Source organism: Rhipicephalus sanguineus, chromosome 8 (genome assembly GCF_013339695.2).
Source record: "Rhipicephalus sanguineus isolate Rsan-2018 chromosome 8, BIME_Rsan_1.4, whole genome shotgun sequence".
NCBI classification, from domain to species: domain Eukaryota; kingdom Metazoa; phylum Arthropoda; class Arachnida; order Ixodida; family Ixodidae; genus Rhipicephalus; species Rhipicephalus sanguineus.
In genome coordinates, this window is record NC_051183.1 from 1,408,173 (window position 1) to 1,420,277 (window position 12,105).

General features: G+C 50.2%; 1 non-coding gene across 1 annotated transcript; it reads left to right on the plus strand.

Annotated features, from left to right (window-relative positions):
- Window positions 1–10,955: 10,955 nt before the first annotated feature.
- On the plus strand, window positions 10,956–11,027 carry Trnat-cgu (transfer RNA threonine (anticodon CGU)). Its single transcript has one exon. It is a non-coding gene; the product is annotated as a tRNA-Thr (tRNA).
- Window positions 11,028–12,105: the final 1,078 nt, after the last annotated feature.

Consider the following 12,105-nt stretch of genomic DNA (forward strand, 5'->3'; position numbering starts at 1 on the left):
GGAACAAAAACGACGACGTCGTCCAGGTAACACAAGCACGTGTGCCATTTCAAGTTGCGCAGAACTGGTCCATCATTGCGCTCGAAGGTCGCAGGCGCATTGCACAGACCAAACGGCATGACGTGAACTCGTACAAGCCGTCGGGCGTGACAAAGGCAGTTTCGGTCGAGCACCATCAGCCATGGGTACTTGCCAGTACCCCGAGCGCAAATCGAGAGATGAAAAGTTATTTGCTTCTGGAGGCTGTCAAATGCGTCGTCGATGCGCGCAGGGGCGGATAAACATCCTTCCGAGTGATCTTGTTGAGCCTTCGGTAGTCCACACAGAACTGCACAGAAACGTCCTTCTTGGCAACGAGAACAACAGGAGACCGCCCATGGGCTGTCCGAGGGTCGAATAACGTCGCGTCGAAGCATATCGCGACTTGCTCATTAATTACCCGTCGTTTGTGGGAGACACGCGATATGGACGTGCCGCAGTGGTGGTGGGGCGCCAGTGTCGAGCGATGCGTAACAGCGACGTGCGGCGAGAGAGAAGTTTGCCCGACATCGAAAGAGAACGAAATTCTTCTAACAGGCACAGAAGCTGGGAACGCTGGACCGACGTAAGGTGTCAGCAATGGCGGACCAAATACATCCGCGGTGTGAGAATCAGACGTGGAAACGGCACTGATGGTACGGGAACTGGTGCAGTGCGAGTCATCGGGTGCGTCCAGAACTTGTGCGTCTTCGAGGGCTCCACTCTGCCGAGACATTTCTCGCACCAAGTAACAATGTGCGGGGATGGGTTGGTAACAAAATAGCGGTGCGGTGCTACCCTGAGTGACTTGCACATCACGAAAGGTACCAGCAACCCTTTCCTAGTGCAAACGCGGTCAGATGGCGAAAGGAGTGCAATGGTGTCGCAGAGACCGGCACAGTAACTGGCACGGCCGTCAACGAGCTTGGGGGAACTTTGGTATCGTCTTTGACGAGGATCTGGTGCATGCTGATGGACTGTATGCCGGCGTCAAATGTGAGAACGGTGAGGAGTTCGAGGGCGGCTGGGCGCAGTGAAGTATGGCGTCGTGGCGGGAGAGAAAACCATCCCAGGATGACGTCGTGGGAGCATGCAGCAATTATGATGAACTCGACGTCGTACAGAACGTCCTGGATGACGACGCGGAGAAGTGCATACTGCTGTAGGCCTAATACTCTGGGAGCTGGCGGTACGGAGGGACATCCCAGAAAGTGGCGTCGTCACTTTTCGGAGTAAGCGGCTAAGTTTTGCGTCCATAACAGATACGGCGGCTCCGTGTCGACAAGGGCAGATGCGCGAACACCGTCCAAAAACACGTCTATGGACATTCGATGGACTTCGCTGAGGGCTTTTACAGTTCGGATAGCGTCGCAGCCCTTGCCTCGTGGACTGCGACGACTAGTTTTCCTGCTCTCGTGCGACAGAACGTGGCCGCATTGGTGACAGTGAGCGACGTCGTGGAGACGGAGAGCGGCGAGTGGATGGAGCTGGGCGTGACGTCGGGACATAGGCGGGTCGTAGAATGCACGGCTGGACTGGCTGGTGGTGGGTGACGCGACTCGAGGCGGCTGCACGCGTGGCAGTAACGGGCACGTGACCGGCATAACCGCGTGCAAAGCAGATGGGCCGATTGTCGGGTGTGCGCCATCGGTTCGCCGGGGCAGGTCCCGCCCATGTCGCAGGATGCGATTGACGGGGGCGGCTGCTGAAACGACTGCATGGTGGGTTGCAGTCGGGGCCTGGGGATGACGGCAGCATACGGAGCCGGCACGCCCGCTTCGAAGGACGGAGGTCTCGCGGCGGCTTCGGCGTAGCTCAATGGAGCAGCCGCAGGGATGCCTGGTGCGTCCTAGCGACAACTGAGCGTAACTCTGTGGCGCAGGAGTCGGAGGTGCTGGTGGTACTCAGGCATCACCTCGGCAATTTCCTGCTCAATTGCTCGTCGGAGTGGGAGGAAGAAGGGTCGTCGACGACTGTTGAACGTGCGGTGGGTGGGCGAAGGCCAGGAGAGAGAACTGGCGGTGCGATTTCCTCGCGCACGAAGGCCTTCACTTCTGCCAGCAGCATGGCCTGGTCAGGTATGGCCGCCAAGCCAGCAAACTCGTCGTCGCGTGATGGAGAGCGACGGGTCATCGAACGTTGCCGGCGGAGCTCCTCGTAGCTCTGGCACAGTGTTATGACCTCGGTCACGGCTGAAGGGTTTTTGGCAAGCAACATGGTGAAGGCATCGTCGTCAATGCCCTTCATAATGTTCCGGATCTTGTCAGACTCGGACATGGTGCCGTTGGCTTTCTTACACACGTCCAGGACGTCTTCGATATAACTGGTGAAAGATTCACCGGCCTGCTGAGCTCGTTCGCGTAAGCGCTGTTCTGCTTGCAGCTTACGAACTGCAGGGCGGCCAAAACGTTGATGACGGCGGTCTTGAAATCCGACCAAGTCGCAAAATCGACGCGTGGTTGTTGTACCACAAGCTTGCTACTCCCGCGAGGTAGAAGACCAAGTTGCTCAACTTGCCTGCTTCGTCCCATTTGTTGGGAACGCTCACGCGCTCGTAAATGCGAGCCAGTCCTCCACGTCGGTGCCATCGGCACCAGTGAAGATAGGGGATCGCGGATGCGTGGGACACCGGGACATGTGGTCGGTGTGGGAGGCGGCGTTTGCTGAGCGGCGTCTTGAGGCATGGTAGACGGCAGAGTACGGGAACGAAGCTCCAGGGGCATCGAATGGGAGCACAGCTCTCTCCACCAATTTGTTAAGCTGTTTATTGGACAGCACTCGGCGACAATGAGCTATGGCGACAGTCAAGGCAAAGGCACGGGCTCCGAGCGCGAGCGGCGTTTAGAAGAGGACGACCCACTAGGAGCCGCTGGAGAGCGCAACCGTTAAACAGTACCAATTGCTTCGCCACAATATATATATATATATACATACATAAGCCACAAAGAAAATTTCAGAAAAACGTTCCGACGCGCGGTATCGAACGGGCGACCTCTCTCTTCGCAGCGCGCGGCGTTAGACGGTTAGGCCATAAACAGTACAGTCTTTTAGCCTGCTAACGGCGAGCTATTTATATACACCATTTACTTCAGCATGCTTTCTTAGTGACCACATAAATGGCGCGATGTGCGCGCGTGGCGCGCTTTAAAGATCGTCGCCCCGCTCCTGCGAACGGCGTTGCTCTTCGCCCTACAAGGCGTGGTCACCTTCGTGCCCTTATCTCGAGGAAAGAAGGGGGAGGCCGGGGGGTTGGAGCGGGGGGTTGTATGTCTTGTGCTTTCCCCGCGATGTCCGCGCTGAAGTCACAGAGCACACGAAGGTCACTTCGCTCGCTGCAGCGGCCGCGTTTGCGAAAGGAGCGCGCTGTTCAAACAGAAATAAGTAACAACTGTGACAGTTTGCGCTCGTCCAGTGTGTACCTGTTCGTTCGTTTCGTTCGTCCTGCTTTATGTTTGGTCAGCGCGCTTCAAGTGTCGAGCTGTGACGCATTAGTTCGCGTTCGTCATGTGTGCGTTCTTTTGGTGCGTCCTTTGGGCTCGAGCGACGCGCTGGCAATTTCGAGCTGCTTCCCATTCTTCGCGTTACATTCCACTTTATTGCTATCGCATTCATTGCTTCGCCGTTGCGGCGAAGCTGTGACTTTTTCTTGCTCATCACCTTCACATCACTCCTGTTCACCTCACTTCCTTTCCACCCCCTTGCTGTACTATATTATGCGTGGCTATGCTACGCTATGAGCTGCTTGGTACATAGGTATGCGCTTTCTGTGGCGCATACCAGCCGAGTCTTCAGATGTCGCCTACGGAACTTTGCCAATCTTCAACAGCTCCGCTATATCAAAGTGCTTCGAAGCGAAGCTATAGGTAATTGTGAAAATATTTTCCATCACCTCAAGATAATTTGGCAGAAATAACGTGGGCCTGTCAATTTTAGTAAAACTCTGCCATGGCGCTAAAAAAGATAACAGCTATCGCAACCCGTCAATGGAATGGAGCAACTTTATTCAGGTCTGTCGGGGCGTGAACTAGCACGTAGCGGGCCGCTCCCACATTGGGGAAGATAGGCCTATTCCCTCCGCCACGTCGTAGATCCGTTGGACTGCCCATAGTTGTGTTTTTAAATGCGGACGGCGTAGCGCAGCATCCCGCTTGGACGATGTAACGTATTCGTCAACCCGTAATGCGTGGTACCCCCAGAGCGCGTCGTCTAAGCGTCGTCGGCACACACACACACAACCAATGCAGAATAAAGCACCACATCAGCCGACTGCTTACGCTGCGCAACTGTACACCGGCCACTTGGTATATATAGGTACCGCATCTTGACCTGCCATGTAGTGCCGGTAGGAGACTCTTGTTTTTCTTCCTTGAAGAATAAAGCTTCACGGCCTACGCGCAAACTTTTAAGGTTTGCGGCAAGTCGCCATGAGTCACATCAATCTTTTAGTACAAAGCCGCCTTTCTCACCTTTTTGATTATCCAATTATTCGCTCGCACGCCGTCTTTGCCGCACCCGCGTTAGCAGTGCTGATGCACAAATCCGCAAAATATACCAAAGCACACACATACCACGCCCACTCAATACTTTTTTTGGCCCGGATAGCACAGGGCGCCATTTCAATCATTGAACACCACTTGTCGACACTTGGCCTGTCTTTATCAGCGGAAAAATCGACCTTCATGCTCTTCCCGGGAGTGAGACGGAAGTCAACACGTCTGTCGCTGAATATTCGAGGCCACCCAATTCGTTGTGCAACAAGTGTCCGTTTCCTGGGCGTTACCATCGACAACAAGCTACTATGGCGACGTGCGGTTGATGGTATAGTCACTGCATCAGTGCAAAGGATCAACGCTCTTCGTCGCATGGCAGGGGTACGTTGGGGCAACAATCCTATGTCCATGCTTAAATTGAACGCTGCGCTCATAACAAGCCGCATTCTTTATCAGCTGTCGCTCATATCACCATCACCAAGCCAGTTCGAACGCTTAGAGGCAGTGCACAGAAAGGGTCTCCGCTTGGCGATGGGAGTTCCTCAGGCGGCTTCAAACAAGAAGGTCACCAATGAAGCCGAGTCTCTTCCGCTCCGCCTTTTGGCGTCCCAGGCCTTATTGACGCAGCTGTCAAGACTGGGAGAGTCCTTCGCAGGCACGGCGCTTCTCAGAGCAAGAACTGGCTCACATTTCAACGCGCCGCTGAACACGTTTCGATATTTAGGCTTGAAATTGCCTAAACGGCGCCCTATGGACCCGCCATGGTCTTTTGTGGATGTTGCCTGTAACTTCAGCGTACCCAAGCTACCAGCGAAACGCACCATTCCAGCCGCGGAAGCAAAGTTTCTTGTGCTGGACCACTTGAGTACCATGTACCACGGCCACCTACAAGTGTACACCGACGGATCAGTGTGCACACAAACGGATAGCTGCGCAGCGGCTTTCTGCATACCCTGCCTTGGCGTGTCATGGCCGGGCCGCCTGGATCATGTGGTTTCGTCCACAACGGTAGAAAGCGCTGCAATCACCGCGGCTTTGCGAAAATTGCGATCCTTTTCTGCACGAGATGTTGTAGTGCTGACGGACTCCAAGTCGGCGCTACAAAGACTGCATCGTGGCCTACCTCAAGAAAAATTCACCAGGCAATCTCTGGCGCTCATTAAAACACCTTATTGGCAAGAGCTTTAATATAAAGTTTCAGTGGATACCATCCCACGTTGGCATTGAAGGCAATGAAAAGGCTGATGCCCTTGCATGCGAAGCGCGGACATCTGTTCCAAAAGTAAGAACTCCTAAAACTTACCAGAACAACAAAGATGCGATACGTAATCATTTCAAGGCGATCCACAAGTTTCCACACCAAGCATGTGTAATCACTGGACTTTCTCGTGAACAAGCGACGCTGTTGTACCGCATAAGAACCGGCTCCGCATACACCCCGGCTTGGTCATTCAAGACTGGGCGATACGCTTCCCCGTTTTGTGCCTTCTGCGGTGACATCGGGGACATTGAACATTTTATTTGGCTTTGCCCGCAGTTTGATGTGGAAAGAGCAGCGATGATCCGCACCTTGCAAAAAGGTTGTCATAGGCACCGGACAGTTGAAGACGTCATTTTTCCTGAAGGGCCCGCGGCAACGAGGAGGAGCGTGCAAAGAATTTTGTTGGTTTTCCTGAGAGACACTGGGCTGTTCGGCACTTGGTGACATACCCCTACAATTCAGGAGATGCTCAGGCGGAACAATTGCCGGCCATGCAGGCCAGGCTAACCCCGCCTGCTGCAACATCACCACCACCACCACCACCACCACCATCAATACTTTTTTTATTGGGTAGCGGTGCACAAACACAGTAGCAGCACATATCCAGGAACGCCGGCGAAGAAGAGAGGCGCCGCGCCTTTACCGGCTTCTAACTGACGGCGCCGGTAAGAAGCCGGTACACTTCTCGAGGAGCACGGCTATGCGATGAACAACAGCTGGCGATCACAGAATGCATCTCCTTTGTAATTATCCTCATCGTTATTTTAGACACAATTTAAAAATACGTGTCCGCTATTCGCGGTGTCTTACGGAGCGATGCACTTACAACGAACGAGACGGCTCGCAGGCCCGGTTTTCACCATGCTCGTACTCGCAGTGCACCAGCGGCCGCACGTTGGTTCCTTCTGCCTCGTATCGGGGCTCGCCTCCGCGCTAGATGTTTCACAGCGGTGGCCGCATGGAGCGAAATACATAGTTCGGACTGTACTTTACTACAGCAGACATTGGCTTTTGTAAAACAAAATCTATGTGACGCTTGTTTCATCTGCTCCGGCGACGCACTCACATCGGCCGCTGGCCGGCTCAGTGCTGAGGACGTAGCGAAGCCTTGTAGCCGGTCACTCTCCAGGAAGCAACCACGGACGATCACACCAGCTTGATTTTGTTGCCGCTGGGACTGTTCTTCGTAGCTCTTCGCGGCTCAGCACGGAAGCGACGTATCCGCGGCGTCCAGGCTCGAAGGCTTGCGCTCGTACGCGCACGGCCGCTCGATGATAATATGCACGTGAGATTGAGCCCGCTGTGCGCAGCCGGACGCCGGCGCGAGTTGAAATTGCCATCACCGTAACCATATATATAGAGCGCAAGCTTCTTACACTCACCTGTCTCCACGGCCACTAGACGACATACGCCAACGATATGCGAAAATCTGCAATACTGCTTTCCAGCAGGTTTTTTTCTTCGAGTAAGCCCTTTCGTTCACAGACAGCTCTTCTCGCTCGTTGAGCTTCTGCACCTGCAGTTCCAGTGAAAGTGCGTAAGCTGACGGTCAACCATGAGGCGCGAGAATGCCATACCGGCTTTGAAAAAAAAAAAAAAAAACGTTCGTGGTGTTCGTATACCTTCACTGGAACTGCAAGCGGTACTCATCGGCGGACAAAAGCCGCCGAAGCAGGGGGAGCGGGAGGAACTCCAGGTCACATGGTAATAAGCCAAAGGGCGTTGGCGGGCTAGTTGGTTGTTCATGCTGAGATTCTACAGTGCGACTGGACGCGGACGGAGAGGCGCGTGTGTTTGCGTGTTCCTCTCTGTCCGCGTCCGGTCGAGCAGTAGAATCTCAGCACATGGTAATAAACTCTCAAATGGTGGTTAAAAATCACGAGACAGAAAACTCCCCAAATAGTGAAATTGGATTTTGACATCCTTTTACTACGTTCCTCAGAGGTGGTGATAAAACTACGTCATGTATCACTTTTACTCCAACATGAGGTCGTAATTTTAGGAGCCAGGAACTTTTTCAGAAGCAATGAGCCGCAAAAACCCCAATCTCGGCCAACTTTTGCTTGCAGTGTAATGCTGGTCGAGGCTGCCACATCGATCTTCCACTTCAAATAACTTGTATGATATTTCAAGGTTACGAATAGTGTAATTACATAAGACGATTACCAAAATAGTGAGATATACCTCTAACGTACCGGAACTTTATGTTGTAGGGTGGTATAAATATGACATCGTAGTACATTGTTTCCCTTATTTTGAATCATGGATTTCCAAATGACGTGAAAGTAGATAAAAACAGTAGTTACCCGCTGCGGTAGGTCCACCGCTCATATTTTCCACTGCTACAATGGCCGCATATTCATGGGAAAGAAATTGAAAACGCCCGTCTCATGCGCACGTTAAAAGACCCCAGCTGGTCAAAATTAATTCGCAGTCCCCACTAATATATAGTTTTGGAACGTGAAACCCCGAGATGTTCATTTTAAAATGAATACTGCTTACGCTTTACGGGGGTCATTACCAGTTTATTTCACAAGCGCCTGAACTAGTTAAATACAAGTGAATCCGCAGTATGGAAGAATTTGACATAATATCGCACAAGAGTTATCTTTGCCGTAGCATCGCTTAACCACGATTTGCGGCAGTGCTCGTATACTGCTTGCCAATTTGAGTAGCAAAAGAGCCACAATAAACACGCGTTACTCACCGAAAAGTTTCCTACATTTTGCTCAGACGGCCAAATCGGAATATTCTTGCCATTTCTGTTATCTACATTACCCAAAGTGTTCTTCGCACGTGTAACGTGGCAGGTACGTGACCTCCAAGTTTTAGCACAAGACTGAACAGTCAATGGAATGCTCGGGCAATTGGTAAGCAATTTCATGAATACTAAAAAGCATGAGTCATAAATGAAGATTTTCTTCACAAGACTATGAACGGAGAACTTTAACGTCACAGAAAAAACAACACCTTGTATTGAAGAGAAATTGTTTTTATATGACGTAACATAGGCTTAAACACATAAGCGAACATATAATCGAATTTGACGAACTACCAAGCGTCACGTGACAAAGACGAACAGGACGAATTTAAGTTTAGCGTAATTTTGAAGGCACTCATTCCACTGAAACTGATAACTAAAAAACGCTTCACAGAGAGAACTTTAGGATCTTCGTTGCAGTATTCTTTCAGGTAACAAAAAACGTATATATTTACACCACAAGGTATTCTTGTATGTTAGTATCGCACAGCCTGCTAATGCATATTTTGACACCATGAAGCATTGCTAGAGATTTGTACGTTGTGAAGCTTCATAAATATTTTGACGCAGACGCCACAGAGTGGTCGTCGAAAGTACGAGATTGAATACTCAGGGGAGAATTGGCATAGTATTTTTCAAGAGCTACACAAGCACTACTGTCATCGACGTGACCCGTACGAATCAGGGAAGTGCTGCGAGCTCGTTGCAAAGTTCTAGCCTATTGATATCGCTTACTCCTGCCTCATCTATCATGGCCCCGTTCAGGTTTCAAGCAAAGAGCGTATTACTCGGAAACCTACGTGCACAGAAGAGTTCAAGAAACCTTTAGAAATTCTTGCTTCTGAGTCAAAGACATGCGAACTGTGTTTGAAACTAATCTTGCGCTTTCGTAATAGGTACCGAGAACTCTTGAGAAAAACACCGACAAGAACAACCTCGCGCATCCATCGATCTCACACGTGGCGTCTTCTAGCAGCACCACCGCGTTATCCTTGCATGTCGCCGGCCTGAAGGTGTAATCGCACGCTATTGCCCGAGTATAAATTATGCGGGTTAGAGTCTGCCCAGCAAAGCGCAATCCGGAATGCTTTTTTTAATTACATAACACGCACCTTCCCAATGAGCAATAACCATTGGCCGAACATGCGTCGAAGACGCAAAATAATAAATTTAGCGTAGCTTGCATTGGAGGCACCATGCTAAAGAGATAGGGAGGTAGTGGGCAGCTAAAGAGTCCTGGCTTTTGCTGTTTTGCTACGTTTTGCAAATATGTTCTTTCACGTTCCATTTCTTTCTTGTTCTTTCTTCTGTGTGTTCTTCCTATGTCTTTTTTCTCTCTTTATTTCTATTGATTTATTCATTTCTCTCTATTTATTTCTCTTAGTATCTTTCTTCCTCGTTCATCCCTTTCTTTCGGTCTTTTCTTCTCTATTTCTTGTTTCCTTCCATCTTCTTTCCATCCTTTTCCTTCTGTTTCTCTCGCTCTCTTTCTCTATTTCGTTGATTCTCTCTCTTTCCCCCTCCGTTTATCTTGCTGCATTACTTTCACTTTCTCCCTTTCTCATTCTTTCTATGCTATGCTTTACTCTCTCACGCTCTCTGTTCCCTCCCCGTCACCATCACATCTCTCCTCCTCACACTCATTTTCCTCCTCGCACCCTTGCTGGGCCATAGTATACAAGGCCATGCTATGCTCTGCTAGCAGCTCCAAAGATGCCATTCTCTTTTGGGATAGTCTCAGCGAACTCTAAAAAAAAGATTTTACGATTAATTCACATACCATACCTTACCTTATCCGAACGTCTCTTGAAGAAGTGCCCTTCGATATGTTTTTCCTTGAGGGAATGCACAGTATGTTGAAAACGCGTATCTAAGACCGTAATGCAGAACCAACCATTGCTCCGAGAATGCCTTTCATTCGTATGGCTATTCATCACAAGGACAGTTATGAAGAAATTAACATCACACCAGAGTGGCACCCCATCTTGATGAGGTGCTCATCCTTTAAGGGACCCTAAAACGGTCTTGACAATTTTGTACGAACAGATTGGGCCGGTAGAGCAAGTCCTAAGGATCATTTACAAACCAAGTTAAGCTATGTGCGTAAACTGTTTATTTATTGGCGTTATTGTCTGTTAGCTCTCATTAATATTGTGTCTAACAAAGATAAACGAGCCCTTGAAAAATCATCTGCCTTCCTTCAATCATAGCGAGGGTCTCGTCCTGGCAGACTTAATGCCTTCAGGTAGTATGCGAGGGATTATTGGTCAGCTGCCAGCTCGTAAAAAAAGATCACGTGCTACGTGACGCCAACAGGCAAAAAAAGAGTGTTCCACACTCGCCGCCATGGCTGCGATTGGCGCTGACTAACACTCCTAGGTTTAAATCAACATATATACCCCAGAAAGTGGACGGGAGGATGACCGCCGCCGTAGCTCAGTGGTAGAGCGTCGGACGCGTTATTCGAAGGTCGCAGGTTCGGTCCCTGCCGGCGGCAAGTCATCTTTTCATCTACTTTACTTTCTTCACATTTATATTCTAAATACTACAGATAACACCCCCTGTACTTTCCTTGGCGTTATTGTCTGTTAGCTCTCGTTAATATTGTGTCTAACAAAGATAAACGAGCCCTTGAAAAATCATCTGAGAACAGCATTGTAATTTAAATGCTAGAGCGTTAAGAAAAACCGACATTAGCAGCATTGACCCGACGAATGGAAATAATAAAAATTAGGATCCCAGCAAGAATCAAACCCAAGCATTCTGCGTGGCAATCGGGTACTCTACCATAGAGCCACGCCAGGTGTATAAGCTCGTTTGAAAAAAAAACAGCCTGTGCAGGCGTAATGCGGTGCAACGTCAACTGTAGTGTTGATGCTGGCTATCTAATTTTACCAGAAAGCAATAAACATTACGTATATGATCCTACGATACAAGCGTCATATCAGATTAACGTCTGTGGTTCCAGTGTTGGCTCCGCTTTTCTAGAAGTTTAATAAACGTTACATTTGCATTCCTATGATTGAGCAAGCTATATTGAAGCATTGCTCGGCCCTGCACCAATGTATTAACGAAAGCAACGTAGCATATTCACATGATTGCGCCATAAAGTACACTTAGCTTCCATAAGAATGACGTATGTACTCTAACGTGAGGGCTGACATTACGTCACATCATAAGTTAGCCTTTGCACCAATGTTGTCGACGTGCCTGGTAAGGCCACGATGTGCACACAGTTACTACACTTACAAAAACACGTCGATCCACCTCGTAACGCTTGGATCAAAGCCATAAAATACCGCATAGAAGTACTCGATGGCTGCTTCGCATGAAACCACTTCTCACAACGCGTTGTATCTGCAGAATTTTCGCAGCGTTAGCTACACTGGCCGAGCTGGAGAAATTTCGCGTGGGAGTCCGAGAGCTGTGCTGCGCATGCGCGAGGAGCAGTGACGCCACACGGCGCGACACTGGTGCACCGGAGTAGCCGCCGCCGCGCGCGACTCACCGATCTGCGCATTCCAGAGGAGTGACGTCATAGCCGCGGCGGACATAATGGCGCCGGCGTGCGCCCG